We start from the raw sequence: 14,746 nt of genomic DNA, 5'->3' as shown, positions 1-14,746 counted from the left end.
ATTAATGTAAATATTACCAAAACCTTTGACATTCCCATTTTGCACAGCAAAGCTTTGGCTAATTTGTGGCTAATTCTTTTCTACTAATTCCCAAATGTTAGCATGCTAACATGCTAAACTAAGATGGTGAACTGTTACGAGCCATGTGTTTTTTCTAGTTAGTCTCTCTTGCCATTTCCTCACCTTTCCTCAGTTCCCTCCTGCCAGTCGTCAGCTCCACTCCCTTCACCTGTGTTCATTATCCTCAGCTGTACCTTCTCACAAATCACTCTCCCCACAGTATTTAGTTTCCCAGTTCTCTTCATTCTTTGCCAGATCCTCCATCAATATACCCATGGTTTTCCCTGTCTGTCTGGTTTCTGTTATTTTCCTTAGGTGTTTGTTGTTTTTTTGGTATTTCCAGCTTGGCTGTGATTTTCATTTCTATTATGAATAAACCGTTTAAGTTACCTCCTGGCTTTAGCTGCCTGTCTGCACCTGGGTCCTCCTTTCTCACCTGGCATATTTATTTTTTTCTTATGGTGTCATTTGCTTATTTTGACATAGACATACCTGAGTAGAGCCTCACAGGTGCTAGAATGGCTTTTAAGTTACATCTTTTTGTCTGAAAGTCCAGAGAATAGGTTTAATTTAGTGAAAATGTACAATGTTTGGGATCCTAAAAAGCAAGATTTTCTAACTAACTATAAACTTGCTAACAAACTGTAAATCCTCAAACATTGAATAAACCTGTGCGAGGCAAACAAAAAAAGTCTCCAGGACATTCACCAAACATGATTGCGCAGGGGATTGGTCAGGGGCTAACATAGTTTGGTCATTCAAGATGATAATGTTACAGACATCATTAGCCAAATCTCTGAGGTCTCCTGTTTGTCACGTCGGTTGATTTTGTGGGTTTTGGTTTTTGGTCATATCACTATTTTTGCCACAGTTTTCTTAGTTTCTCTTGCCTTGCCATTTAGCTTAACTCACTTCACCTGTGTTCCCCCCTCAGCTGCACTCCATCACTAACCACCTCCCTTCAGTATTTAGTTTCCAGGTTTCCCCAGTCACATGGTCAGATCCTCACCATCTTTCATGTTTTCAGGTTGATCATGCAAAGTTTGTTCTCAGATTTATCTCACATAGTCACAGTTAAGTTTGGTTTAGTCAAGTATTTATTCATAGTCATAGTTTCATGTGTTTGGTTTTCCGGCTAAGTCGCACGGTTCGTTTGTTCCTTTTGTCGCTTTGTATTTAAATAAATCAAGTTTACTTTAATGTATATCTGCATCCGGGTCCTACCTCCACCTCCAAGCCACACCACAGCAACCAAAGCTAAACTTACCTGACACTGTTCAACCGAGGATAAGACCCAGCCCTCCTGCACCACAGTAAAACACATAACCCATTGAGCTATACATCAAATCTGACAAGACAACGACATGCTGTATGTTCGCTAGCAAATGTGGGAAGGCGTTTTTTTGTTTTTTTTTTAATAAGGGCAACTGAACTTTTTCTTGGATCTTGAAGACATTTCAACTTTCATCCGAAAGGCTTCTTCAGTTCTAAACTAGATGATGGGGAATATCAGCTTATAAGCAGAGAGGGTCGTTACAGTGACGTGTCACTGAAACCAATGTGCATGTCGTTTGAGTTATTATCACCTCTGAATTGTCTACCTGCCTTAAAGGGTGAGTTTTGGTCACAGGATCCAAGGTGTGAATGGTTGTGAAACTGCCTGGGGAGGAGAGACTTGGAGGTGCTGGGAAGGTGGTACCTGAGGCCACCTCCTCTGTTCAAAGATGTCTTTTCCAGTTTAACATGGATGGCTTTCTTGAGTCCGCTTCCAAACCATCCGTCTTCTCTGTCCAGCATGTGTACATTACTGTCCTCAGAAGAGTTTCCCTTTTTCTTGAGATGTTCATAGTATCTTTTCTTGCACTGCTGAGTGCTGACCTGAAGAGGTGGCTCTCCTATGTTGTGCCATGCGCTTGTGGAGCTGCTGTTTGGTCTCGCCTATATAGAGTTCCGCACACTTCTGGCTGCACTGCACTGCATACACAACGCCACTCAGTTTGTGTTTGGCTGTTTTGTCCTTTCAGTGAACCAGTCTCTGTCTGAAGGTGTTCTTGGGTTTGAAGTACACTGGAAAGCCAAGATTGGAGAAGTTCCTTATTAGTTTCTCTGAGACTCCTAACACATATGGAATTACAGTATGTTTGAACATCAGCACTCCAAGAAAGCAACAAAGACAGCTGGACCAAACCACATTGTCAAAAAAGTCAAGAAGAACAGCTGCAAACATACTGTAACTCCATATGTAGCAGTATGAGTCTCATCTCAGTACATACATACATACATACATACATACATCTCAGTATCCACTTGCCCTTATTCAAGTTCTTATGATTACTATTCTGATACAAATCTAATAAAAAGTATTGCTACAGTGCATGATCTTATGTACGCACATGTGAAAGCACACACACAAACAATATGTGCATCTTATGAAACTCAGGAAAATCCTGCAAAAGCCTGATAGTCCTCACTGCAGGAAGGAGCAGGCATGTGGTGCTGGCAGGCTACTAGGCTAAAAGCTAGCTTCTGTGTATGAAGAGTTCCTGCTGTTATGTCTCCCAGTTATGTTTAACAGCTCCCATTTAAGTACCTCCTCATTCTCAAAGGTACACGGGTTAAAGAAGAAAACTTCTTTAATCCCTGTATAAGAGGACATCCCCTTAATGTTGGATTTACTTCTTTTTCACAATGTAGAACCGAGACTAAACAGATGTCTGTGAAGTGCGCTGACATTCTGCGAAACCTCTTGTAGTGGGAATCCATAGTGGACATTGTAAATGTTGTAAAAAAAACTCAAGGTGACGTCCTTTGTATGCTGGTTGCTCCTCAGTTTGATTTATAAAATTGGTGTCACATCTATAATCAAATCAAAATTGATTAAACAAGTTTAAAGAATCCCATTCTCAAGTTAAACTTCCCTTTGCATGATATACTGTAAATCAACTTAAAATGATAACACCTGTGTTGCAATTTAATTATATCCAGCATAAGATTAGAGATAACTACTTAGACATCCTTTTTGGGTTTTTAAATATGACCCCCTGAACTGTGAATACTATGTTCACTTTCATGTATATAAACTGGAAGTGACTGACATCTGACATCCCAGTAAGGTGAAAACATTCATAAATAGCAGTTATGAGAGAATCAATTTTCTCAACTTCCGTGCTCTCGGTTAAGACCAGTCAGCAGTGATGACAGTGATGGACAGATCAGAACTGGGAACTTTGGAAAACTTCCAAAAGGGTTCTATGGAACAAGTGTCTTTCATTTTAGAATTTAAGCTATTATTTCATGTAGTGAGAAGAAGATCCAGTCATGGAAAGTTGGCGGACTCATATTAGAGGCTTACCACATGCTGAGGGTTTGTGATAACTGCAAACTTTAATTACCAAGATTAATTGTTGTTTAAGAAGCCTGATTCTTAAAATAGATATTTTATACTGTCTTTAAAGATATGAGAATGTTGCTTACGGGAGCGAGAATAGGAAAAGAGGAATCATGACTGCAGTGGTTCTGAATAATTACTTTAAGTACAGAGATAAAAGTGAATTAATCAAACCACCCATCCTTCATACCCACTAAATCAGAATCAGGGTTGCTGAAGCCTGTTCCAGCTTCCACAGAGCAAAAGGCAGGGTGGATCCTAGACAGGTCACCAGTCCCTCACAGGTCCAACACAGAGACAAACAACCATGCATCCTCACAATTTAGAAGTACCAATAAATCTAGCATACATGTTTTTGGACTGTGGAAGGAAAGGTTCAAAAGGAGAATATGAAAACTGTTGACAGGAATGCCACAGCTGAGGTTTGAACCTGGAAACTTGCAACAATACCAACCACCACATGCAACCATAAGCAAAGTGTGACCCTTATAATATAATTTTTTTTCTTCTCTTTGGCCACTTGCTTTCTGTCTTTCTTTCCATGTTGCTTTTAGTTTCCATGTCTACGTCTTCTATAGTGTTTTTTTTTTTTTTTTTTTACAGTTTTTAACTTGGTTTTAGACCTGAATTAAGTGTTGAATTCAGGTACAGTCTAATGGCCCAGAGCAGGAAGTTTTTCTGAGTCTATCCGTAGAACAGTTCAGTGACAGCAGCCTGCTGCTAAACGAGCTCCTCTGTGCTGTGATGGGGGCCTGCAGAGGGTGGCTGACCTCATCAATGACAACCAGCAGCTTGTCCGTTGTCCTCATCTCTGCAACTGCCACAACCGACTCCAGCTCCACCCCAACCACAGAGCCAGCATGTCTGATCAGTCTGTCCAGTCTGTTTGTGTCCCTCTTTCTGACGCTACCTCCCCAGCACACCACACCGTAGAGGAGAGCACCGGCAACCACAGACTGGTAGAATATCTTTTTTTATAAAATGTAGTCCTGGCTGAACTTAGTTTACTTTCCATCTCATGGTTCTGGAACTACACCTTCCAAACTAAATTAGTCAGGACACTGTTGCTCCTCACAGCCACGTATACTTGTAAATGCAGCATTGTTTCAGCTTTCCGGGAACGAAGATACACACCTGTGGGACCAGATATTTTTCTGTCGCTTCAGTTTTTCCAACAGGAACAGTGCTGATTCTTCATCAACCGTTGTTTGTAGTACCTCTTTCCTTTTCCTCCTGCTGAGTCATAACAGCTGACTACTGACATTTTCCAGGTGGGAATAGTGTTTGAGGCCGTGTAAGGTGGAGATTTGTCAAGGGGAAAACTGTGACACCCTGCCTTGACCTCAGGTTATTGCTCTAATGCTCAAGTTGTGAATTAGAATGCTTTACTTTTCTTATTTTTTAACATCACCCGCATCTTCATGTAGAAACTGTCCAACACCTGCAGCTAAAGTCCAGTGCCAACATGTTACATTGATGGGCTATGATCAATGAACTTCTTTAATACCCCATGAGTGTGACCACACTGTCATCTGAGGGCACAATGTTATGTCATCTGAGGGCACAATGTTATGTCATCTGAGGGCACAATGCAATGTTATTAGCAGCGTTCATCCAGCAACATACCTCAGCAAGTCTTTCTTCTTTTTTTTGGAGAGAATTACAAAAGGACAACATTTGACACCAGGAGATTGTCAAAGATGCAACCTTAAAGTATTGAGTTCTTAACTGATTGAACTTAATGAACTAGAGGAGATATATTAAAACTTTATCTCAAACTAAACTGCTTATCTCAGAGGAGTTTTGTTGTCCAGACACTCTTTTTCAAAATGAATCAAGCCAGTTAAATTTAAAATCAAATTAGATATAAAAGAAGAATGGAAAATACATTTCTGCTGCACAAGCCCAGCAGTGAAAGTTACGCGCTTGGAGATGGAGATAGAGTTAAAGCCAGACAAATATCCATCAACAGAGATCACAAACAGCATTTCTTTGCAGGATTTAAAGACTCATAGAAAGACACAGAGAACCTTTGGGGAGGTACACACGAACAGAACCACATTAGAATGACAAAGTGTTTTCCCAAAGACCACAACCCTCTCTGAACCTGTAAATCACTTTTCATCTCTTCCAATGCAGCTCTTCAGCTTTTTCCATTTTTTCATTTCTGTTCTCTCATCTGTGCTGCTCGCTCATTTGTTTTCTCTCTTTTGCCTCTGTTTCTGTACCTCGACCAGTCAGAAAAACACCACTGCCTGGTCAGAGGCGTGTGCAGAGTAGAGGTGTGAAGTTTGCAGAGCAATCCCCATTCGTATACAGAGCTAAAATTGATGAAGATGGACAAAAAATGTGGTTTTTGCAGAGGAAAGGAAACAATGGACAGATAATCGAGAGAGACCCGAAAAAAGAGGCAAAGCAAAGTGCTAAACTGTAAAAATATGACTATTTGTTCAGTTTGCTCTCAGACTTGTGTGAGTTCCTCAGAGAAATCAGTATGCCTCAAAGAGGAGAAGAAGAATAGAAAAAACCGGTGCAAGTTAATTAAAAAAGAGTTAGCAGAGCAGGCATGTTACGCTGACACACTGCTGAAGGTTCTGTTGTGTGGTTCTGAACAGTTGTTAAGATTTACAGTCTAATACCAACAAATCATCGTCATGATAATTACTGATAATTATGCTCAGTCAACATTTGTAGAGTTTCTCTTTCAACAGATGAACTTGAAAACGTATTAGAATCCATTTTGGGGTATTTAGTGATGGGGATATTACCAAATCTTATATGCAGAGAGATGCAGATGTGGAAGATTCTGAACTGGTTTCCAAATGTCTAAAGTTGATCTTCTTTATTTGAACTGATAAGGTTTTGTTGATGGAATGCAAAAGGAAGAACCTATAGAATCCCTGCTATGCACAAGATGGCTGAGCGAGGAACACAGCCGGCATTGGGAGCAATAAGATGGAAGCAGTTCTTTCAAGTTCAAATATCTGCTCTAAACAGGAGCAGTGGATATGTGATTATATTACTTGTTGCACATAACAGCAGGATATTGGTTGGAATTATTATTTGTTTTGTTAGCTACCTAGAAAATACTGCCCTCTTTTTCCAATGCTGGGAATTAGGAAAGCCATTGTATCCTTACAGCTAACCAGACAAAACTCTGTCATTTGTGTTCATAAGATATATTATAGGGAAACTTTGGATTTTGTCAGTTATGGATTGATATGAAACAGTCCTTTATAAAAAAAAAAAAGTTTCCATAAAATCCATAAATGTGCATCGATAAGCGTTTCATAATTTCTGCATCTTTGCTGAAGTGACGTTGATGTGACAAGCGATTCTTTGCCCTCATATGTTTAAGCGGTACTGATGTTCAATGTCGCTTGTTTGGCAGTTATAAAAAGGAGTTGCTGTTTTTATAGCGCAAACCACCCTTTGGGTGCAGCAGTCTTATGTGTCCCTCCCCTGGTACTGACCCTGGCCTTTTCCATTGTTTCAACCACCAGCTCTCTTTAGAACCCTTAATAAATACATGCTGTAAAGATCCTCAGGCAACATCTTAAATGTGAATTTTAAAAGGACAGATGACTAAAATGAGCAAACATGTACAACTCCTGTTTTGCAGTGCAGCTATGATAACATTGCATCCAAAAGCAATTTGGCCACTAATTTTGAAGGTGTTTTACTTTCACCCTGAAATTAATCTTAAACATAAGTTGCTTAAGATCGGACCATTCTTGTCTGCCTTCATTTCCTGGTATTCAGGCTGTTCATCCTGGTACATTTTGTCACTTTAATTTTTCAAACACAAATCTCCCTTGATGTCTGGTCCAACAGTTTTCTTATTTGCTACTTTCTGAGCCAGCCTGATCCTTGCTCTTTGGAGCTCTTATGTTCTGTCAGTCTCCATCAGGGGCACTTTTGCTAAACCAACATTCTCCGCATCTCCACTTCTTTGTGATAGAAGTCTCTGCCACCTTTTAACTCAGCTAATCTACCGTCAGTGTCGAGTCTCTGCGTGGTCCCATCTAACGGTGGTGCAATCACCCAACAAACTGTTAAATTTATCTCTTGTACATCAATTATATTATGTTCTATCCTTTCAATTGATCTCTCCTTACTAAGCTGAAGTATCTTGCTAGAGAGATTTCTTCTGCTGAAATTATCATGGACTGCAACATTTTATACAGCTTGATGTTTGAGCTGGATTCCTCTGTCATCACAAAAAGTAAGACAGTGCCTACTGTCAGAAAAAGGCTTATAAATAGCTTTATATTCTTAATGAATTTCACAAATGTATTTAATACTATTGACCCAAAATCATTAACTTGTCTGACATTTGTTAACAAACCAAGAAAGACTTTACCATTAGCAGATCTCTTAGCGTGTGTTGTTTTATAGCTTAACGTCTCTGAAACCCCCCCCTTACTTTAGGCTTGCTCAGATCAGTCATAGACGACTGGTATTCGAATAGTTATGAACTCAAAGAGAATTTGGAGGCTAGAAGATTTTAAATTGCTTCATTGACCAAAATTAGCACAATTATAGCAACTTAATACACGTCAATATGACAAAAGCTGATTTAGCTTGATGAATTTTCCATTATGCCAACAAAAGAAGACACAAAAAACTAAAAACCTCACAGAAAGCTGGGAAATTTGAAAGAACAAGTAAGATAGAATGACTCAAACGGGTTTGTTAAGTTGCCTCAAGAGTAAAATTTGTGTGAATATTTCTTTATATTTATTTAAATATCTCCTTCTGATTACTGAATTTGCTATCTGATCTCACATTTAGACCAGATTTTATTTCTCCTTTTAACGAAAAAGTGATATTAAGAGACTGAATTATTGTTCACATTAATATGCTGCTGAGATTAAGTTACTGAAAAAGTTTTAGCACTTGCTGACAGCTGCAGTACACACACACACATGCTTGTAATGGGAGCACAAGCCCCACAATTAGAAAGTCGGGTAATTCCACACTTTCAATTAAAACTTGAAGACAAAAAAAACTGACATTCATAGCTGAGACACATACAGCCACAGTTATGTCAGATCTTTTTTAATTAATTATAACATGAGTTTAAAGGGTCAAAAATGTCCTCCAGTTAGAAAAGAATAATTGCCAATACATAATATAAATGAAGAGATGCATATCAGGTATTTAAATGCTAATTGAACTCTTTGCATTGCTATCTCTTAAACATTAGTGTTCATGATGTGTTCAAATGAAAACATTTATTAGAAGCTTATGAACTTTCACCGCCTTCTGTCATGGAATGACTACATCAGCAAGGCTTAACACGCATTATGAACTGCATGTGATACAATAAGAAGCCATTGATGACTTTAGATGAAGAGCAGTAATCCATAAATTGGACTGGTTATGCACTAGTTGAGCTGAAACTACTCAGTCCACAATGATCCTTTCAGCAAACCTCAGCAATAACAAGTTTATTGGAAGTTTAACGGGATCATTTTGTGTGACTGGATGATCTCATCTCAATAACATGCAGGGTAAGTGTTGAAAAGATGCACGCCATGCTTGTTCCATAACACTTATGTTCTTTGTCCTTGACCTCATTTATTTTTTTAAGGCACTTTCATTACTTATCTTGTATAGTCTTGTCTTTTAGTTTCACTGGTGATGTTTTAAGATTGAGTATCTGCTGGTAAAAGTCACAATCTCACACTTGCGTTTTCCTTTAACACACAGTTGCAAATGATAAACAGTAGGTGCCGAAAAGTTATTCAAATAAACGGCATGCAAATGCTTGACACCTCAGTAGCTCTGCAATGCAGAAAGAAAAAACTACTCATTTTTATGTTTCTTAAGTTATTTTTTATAATTTAGTTGTGTAAAAAAAAACAAAAAAAACATCAGATTTTCAAATATTGCAAAGCTTTCAGCTTTCACATCAAATTATATATGCCTCGGAAGTTTAAGCAAAGGAGACTGGCGGTTCCATCACCTTCATTGTGAAACCGTTGGTCCAGATGTGTGGATTGATGTGGATGAGAGACTTGGAGAGAACAGTTTAACTAAATCAGTCCACATTTATGTTGATTTCTGTCTCTTTATTAAAATGTGTGAACAAGGTGAAATGTCATTGAATTTGCAGAGAGGGACTGGCCAATCCTCCCTGTGTAAAAGATAAATTGATATTCACAGATTTTAACTAACACGTTTTTGGTACTCTCCGCTTTGTTCTGTTGTTTTATTAAATGTAACATGTGGTATGCTGGGCAAAGCAAAAGCAACACTCACCTTCATGGCAGGGCAGAGGAGATAAAAGAGGGAAATGGGCCCAATTACCTGCTTAAGAGCTTCTGGAGCAATCCAAGGGGGTGTACTACAAAATAATGTACTGTATGATTGGAATAATAATACAAAGTATGTGTCACTCAGTGCGGTTACATGCGTGCCATCGGATCGGCTTAATGGCTAAATTACAATAAGATTGAGTTATTCAGTTCATGTAGACACCTTAATCTGACAAGAAATCGAATCGGATGGGGTTATTTGCAATCAAATTAAGACAACTCGATCCAAATACCCACTGAACGTGCCTGGAGACGACAGTGGATTGCATCGAGCGTTCTGAGCTTGCTCAAGATTTTTTCCTGCGATTGTCACCCGGAAGTCGAAGGAGACGATATTACTGTCGTTGTCGCCTCCGTTGGAAAGAAACAAACAATGCGATGGAGAATGCGCCGTTGTGCATCGCGTTTGTGCCATAACCAGCTCATCACAAATGTAGAGGGACATACATTCATCTTGCTCTTCTTTCACCATCTTTCTCAAATGCCTTAGTTTTGTTGTTGGTGGTGAGGACGTCAACCGGAAGTGGCTCTATTAGTGATAGTTAAAATGGGTACAGTGCTACCTATTGTACTGCGGTATTGCATGCTTTGTGCCAGTGATTCGATTCATTCACCGCCATGTAACAAAGGATAATTACCCTTGCTCAGATAAGGAGCATAACCCAACTATTTCTAGAATCGAGTTAATCTCATCATGTAAACCCACTGACTGAATTATTAACAGGAATGTGTATATGTAAATCTTTAATATTCATTTTCCATTAGGTTGGGTGTTGGTTGTATGTAAATATTATGCGATTCTCTGGTAGTCCAGTACCACCTCAATGGGCTGTTCCAGTTGATGAGCTCCAGCAGGAGGGTATTAAAGCACTTGGTTGTCTGCAGTAAAGGAATTATGTTATCTTAAAAGTGTTGTAAATAAATGCTGACGTTGGTGTCTGAAAACCCATCCAATGTCCGACGGCCAAACTGATATTGTGAACTATGCGTCTTGCATGGGCGCAGATGGCACTGGGGATGTGACTCCTCCAGATTCATAGTGCCCGATAATAATATTAATTTACGTTGCAACGTTGCACCGTGCAATAAGAGCCCGGCGTTTGTGTGCTACAGCTAATGATGCATTCCAGTTATACATGGATGTCGGAATTTCCTAGATCCAAGTCGGATTTTTAATCTGAACCCCATGTGAAGTCTGACCCGGCTCGGAAAGCCGGATTAATTTTACCAGCCCTACATAGAATTCATGCTATCTGCTACTGACGTAAACAGTAGTTACATGCGCTGGGAGTACTCAACTTTGGGGTCACATTGTTCTGAGCTCCAAGTTCCGAGTTTCATTGTAAACGAACACAACAAAGGGATGTGTCAGGTGCCGTGGACTCAGGACACAGAGGCAGGGTCTTTTCAGATTCAAAGGGGTTTTATTTTCAAGCAAAGCACACAGAGCACAGCAAGGCAGGGCGATCTCCAGTAATTGTACAATGGCTTTTTAGTGCAAACTATTGGCCCATAGGGCTTTACAAAAGCAACTACTTGAGCGCCAGTTACTGCCCAAATTACTGAAAAATAACTTATTGAGTTGAAATAATTTGTTGATAGCTTGGTTTCCCTAGTTCAAAAATCCCATCTGCGCCCCTGGCATCTTGCTTCAAGCCCGAATTACTTGAGTGAATTTGTTGTGTTGGAAAAAATTTTGTATAATCAATTTGGTACTATTTAATGAAGCTTTGTAACTACTGCCTTGAAAAATGCTCACATCTCAGGCATTGCAAGCGAATTACATTGCAGCTGATGTAGAACAGATATCAGGGTGTATTAATCGCGACACCAATCTGATACTTGCGATTGCACCAGGACGACCCTAATTAATGTCATTAGGCTTCAGAGATATGACATCTGGCCTTCACATGAACCAACCTGAACTCTCTCGAGGTGGTCATTTAGAGAAAGAAGAGAGTCCAAAGCTAATCTCAAAGCAAAAAGCAGTTACTTTAAGTTTTACATGTTTGTGTAAATTAATCCAAATGTAGGTATGTTTCCAGTATTGTACATGTAGATAACTCCACAAATAAAGAAAAGTCCCCCAGCAAAGTAAGTGTAATCAAACAATTTTTTTTTGGTACAGAATATTTTTTTAAGAAAGCCAAAGCCCCATCTCTTTGGTTACAAAATTACAAATGACATTTTAAATATTATTTTTGTATAGTATCATTACAGAGTATATGTAAAACTAATACCACATTCTTGTACTTCTTCAAGAGAGAGTCCGTTGGCTGTCCAGGGTTATCGCAGTAATTGACCTAACACACTATGTGTGGCAAATTCTACAATGTTACCATGTGGAGTGGAAAGTGTGTTTTTGGGTCAGCAGCTAGATTAGAAAAGTGAAGGCTTAGAAACACACCAGAGTGCAGTCCAATTACATGATCATACTGGGCTGGAACCCAATTACACTCAAGTCTCTGTTATGTGTTGCACAATCAGTCTATCTGCTTAGGAAGAGAGAGATGGGGTAAAAATAGCAGAGAAATTGCTTTTGACAGTTTTTGTGGCCAATTTTCCTCCATTCCTGCTCTTCACGTTTGTCTTTATCCTTGAAATGGATTTCCTCTGTCTCACTGAAGCAGGTTTGCCAGGTTTGATGCTGCTAACAGGTCTTTTTGATCCAGAGTTCTTAGAAAGTATTGCTATCCCAGACTGCTTACCTGGGGCTACTGTCAAGCTGTTGCCTTTTCAGCTCCATTTTGATGAATCAAACAATTTCGTTTGTGAGAATACCAATTTATCAGCGCAATCCTATTTTTCCTTTATGTCTGAATCTTTCCTCAACAACAGTTTCAATTTCCCTCTTATTTTCTATTCATGCTTTTTCTTCAGTTTGTCATAGCTTCTCCTCCTTTCACCTCAAAAGGTAGTGTTTCCTCTTGGCTATGAGTTGAATATGCGTGAAGGAATGCCTTTGATTGCATCACATTAATTTCCGTTTTCTTATGAAGTACTGCTGGAATTTCAGCCCAATGTTCCCACATAGCACTGCGTGAGCGCAGTGCTCAGCCTTCAAGAAGTGTGGGGCTGTTTTATGTGAATCTGCACGCTCCACACTTAAACACAATGCAGCAGATATGTCCCCAATCATGTCATTTATGAAAGAAAATCCTGCCCATTTAGTGAGATAATTACACATTTGAACGTAGTAGTAATTACAAAAACAAGGGTAAAAGGAATCGTTTTATCTTATTCAGTTACTGCTGCAAAATCGAGTGAAAATGTCTCTCTTGGCTCTTGTTTTCTAACAGGTTGCTAAGTCTTTATGTCAAAGCCTATGTCTAAGTTGAAGTGTTTTCTAACAGTTCTCAGAGTAACCTTTATAATTTTACATCTGATCACTAACAGGTGACAAACCTGGTCATATAATACACTGTGTTGATTAACCTTATCAGCGATGGGTACATCTGTACTTTGCTGTATAACAGTATATCTGAGACATTTATCTGGTGTTTGAGGCAACATTAGTGTTTCAATCATCAGCACATGGTTTGTCAGAGGAAAAGAGTGAATCTGGGAAGATTGGAAGAGTTTCTTTTTGTTATCTACACAACATGCCTACAATGCTGTTAGAATTGTTACGTTCTAAAAGAAAGTGTCTTTTTCCATGTTTAAGGAGTCTTCCAGATGCCTTTTACCAAACTCCAAATTGGTTTCTTGTCGTTGTCTTTCAAAATTGCTTGTTTTCCAGCGATTCCTTCATAAAGCCCATATTGCAGCTTAAGGTGGTCCTATGGATGCCCCATTCTCTGTTGTTGAGCTTTGTAGCTCTTTCAGGGTTAGCTTTGTCTTAATAATTCCCTTCTTTAAGTTTGGGTGGTCTCCCTTTTTTTGGCATGTTTGTTGTGGTACCATATTGTAGGGCTGCCACGTTTATCTCAACTATTAAAATCGTTGCCGACTAATTTAATAGTTGATGCGTCGTTTTTTTATTTTTAAGTTTTTTAAAATTTGTTTTTCTCTCAAAACTGCTGCAACACCTTCCACTGCTGCGTCTGCCTTTCTGTCCTTGACAGACATGTGCAGTAGTGGTAACCGGGGTCAGCCGTGATGTCACAGGAAGTTAAACCAGACGGGCTCTGGTATCATGACTACCCGACAACGGAGCTCAAAAGTGTGGGAGCATTTTACTAAAGACAAATGTGTGCAATGCAATATCTGTAAGGCAGAATTTGCCTTCCACAGCTTGTGGCTGATTGTGAAGAGGGACCGTCATCTTGGTAAGCTAACTGGCTAGTTAGCTGCTAAAATTAGCATAAACAGAGAGTTAACTTGCTACTTACTCATACTGATAGCTGTAAATGTTAACATTAGCGATGATGATTTGATTATTTAGCCTTAGCACACATATTTCTCGTGTTTTCTGTAACGTTATAACAGTGATGTGTTTGAATAGGAACGCTAATGTTTTCTAACGTTATGTTTCAGTGCTAAAAAAGCATGTTCATCTTCAATGGACGGCTTTGTTACAAAGCTAGCTACATGCATACCTCAGCAAGGAAATGTCCTGACTGAGTCCATACTGAACATGTTGGTGTTATATTTGTCCAAAACTTTTTGTGAATAATTCCTTAGTTTCACCTCATTTGATTTAAATGCAGCTGTGTTTGATGCCAGAGACAAATGAAGGAAAGCCATAAGTATTTATTTTTGTGTGTTTGCTACACAGTTAAATAATTGTTTGTTGCAACAAGCTGCATATTTCAAGGGTTAATGAACTATGATATTAATTGGCTTTTTTTAGTTAGCATATAGATTAAACACTCCCAGCTGAAAGCTAATGATGGTTATATAAGAGCAGCTGCATTCTGGTGCGATCAGCTGTATGTTTTATATTCAATATACGTATGATCCGATTAGCCGACTAATCGAAAAAAATAATCTGTGATTAGTCGAGTTTGAAAATAATCGTTTGGGGCAGCCCTAC

The sequence above is a fragment of the Leuresthes tenuis genome, unplaced genomic scaffold, assembly GCF_036924035.1.
Source record: "Leuresthes tenuis unplaced genomic scaffold, fLeuTen1.0.hap1 SCAF_11, whole genome shotgun sequence".
Taxonomy (NCBI): domain Eukaryota; kingdom Metazoa; phylum Chordata; class Actinopteri; order Atheriniformes; family Atherinopsidae; genus Leuresthes; species Leuresthes tenuis.
This window is presented reverse-complemented; position numbering follows the sequence as displayed.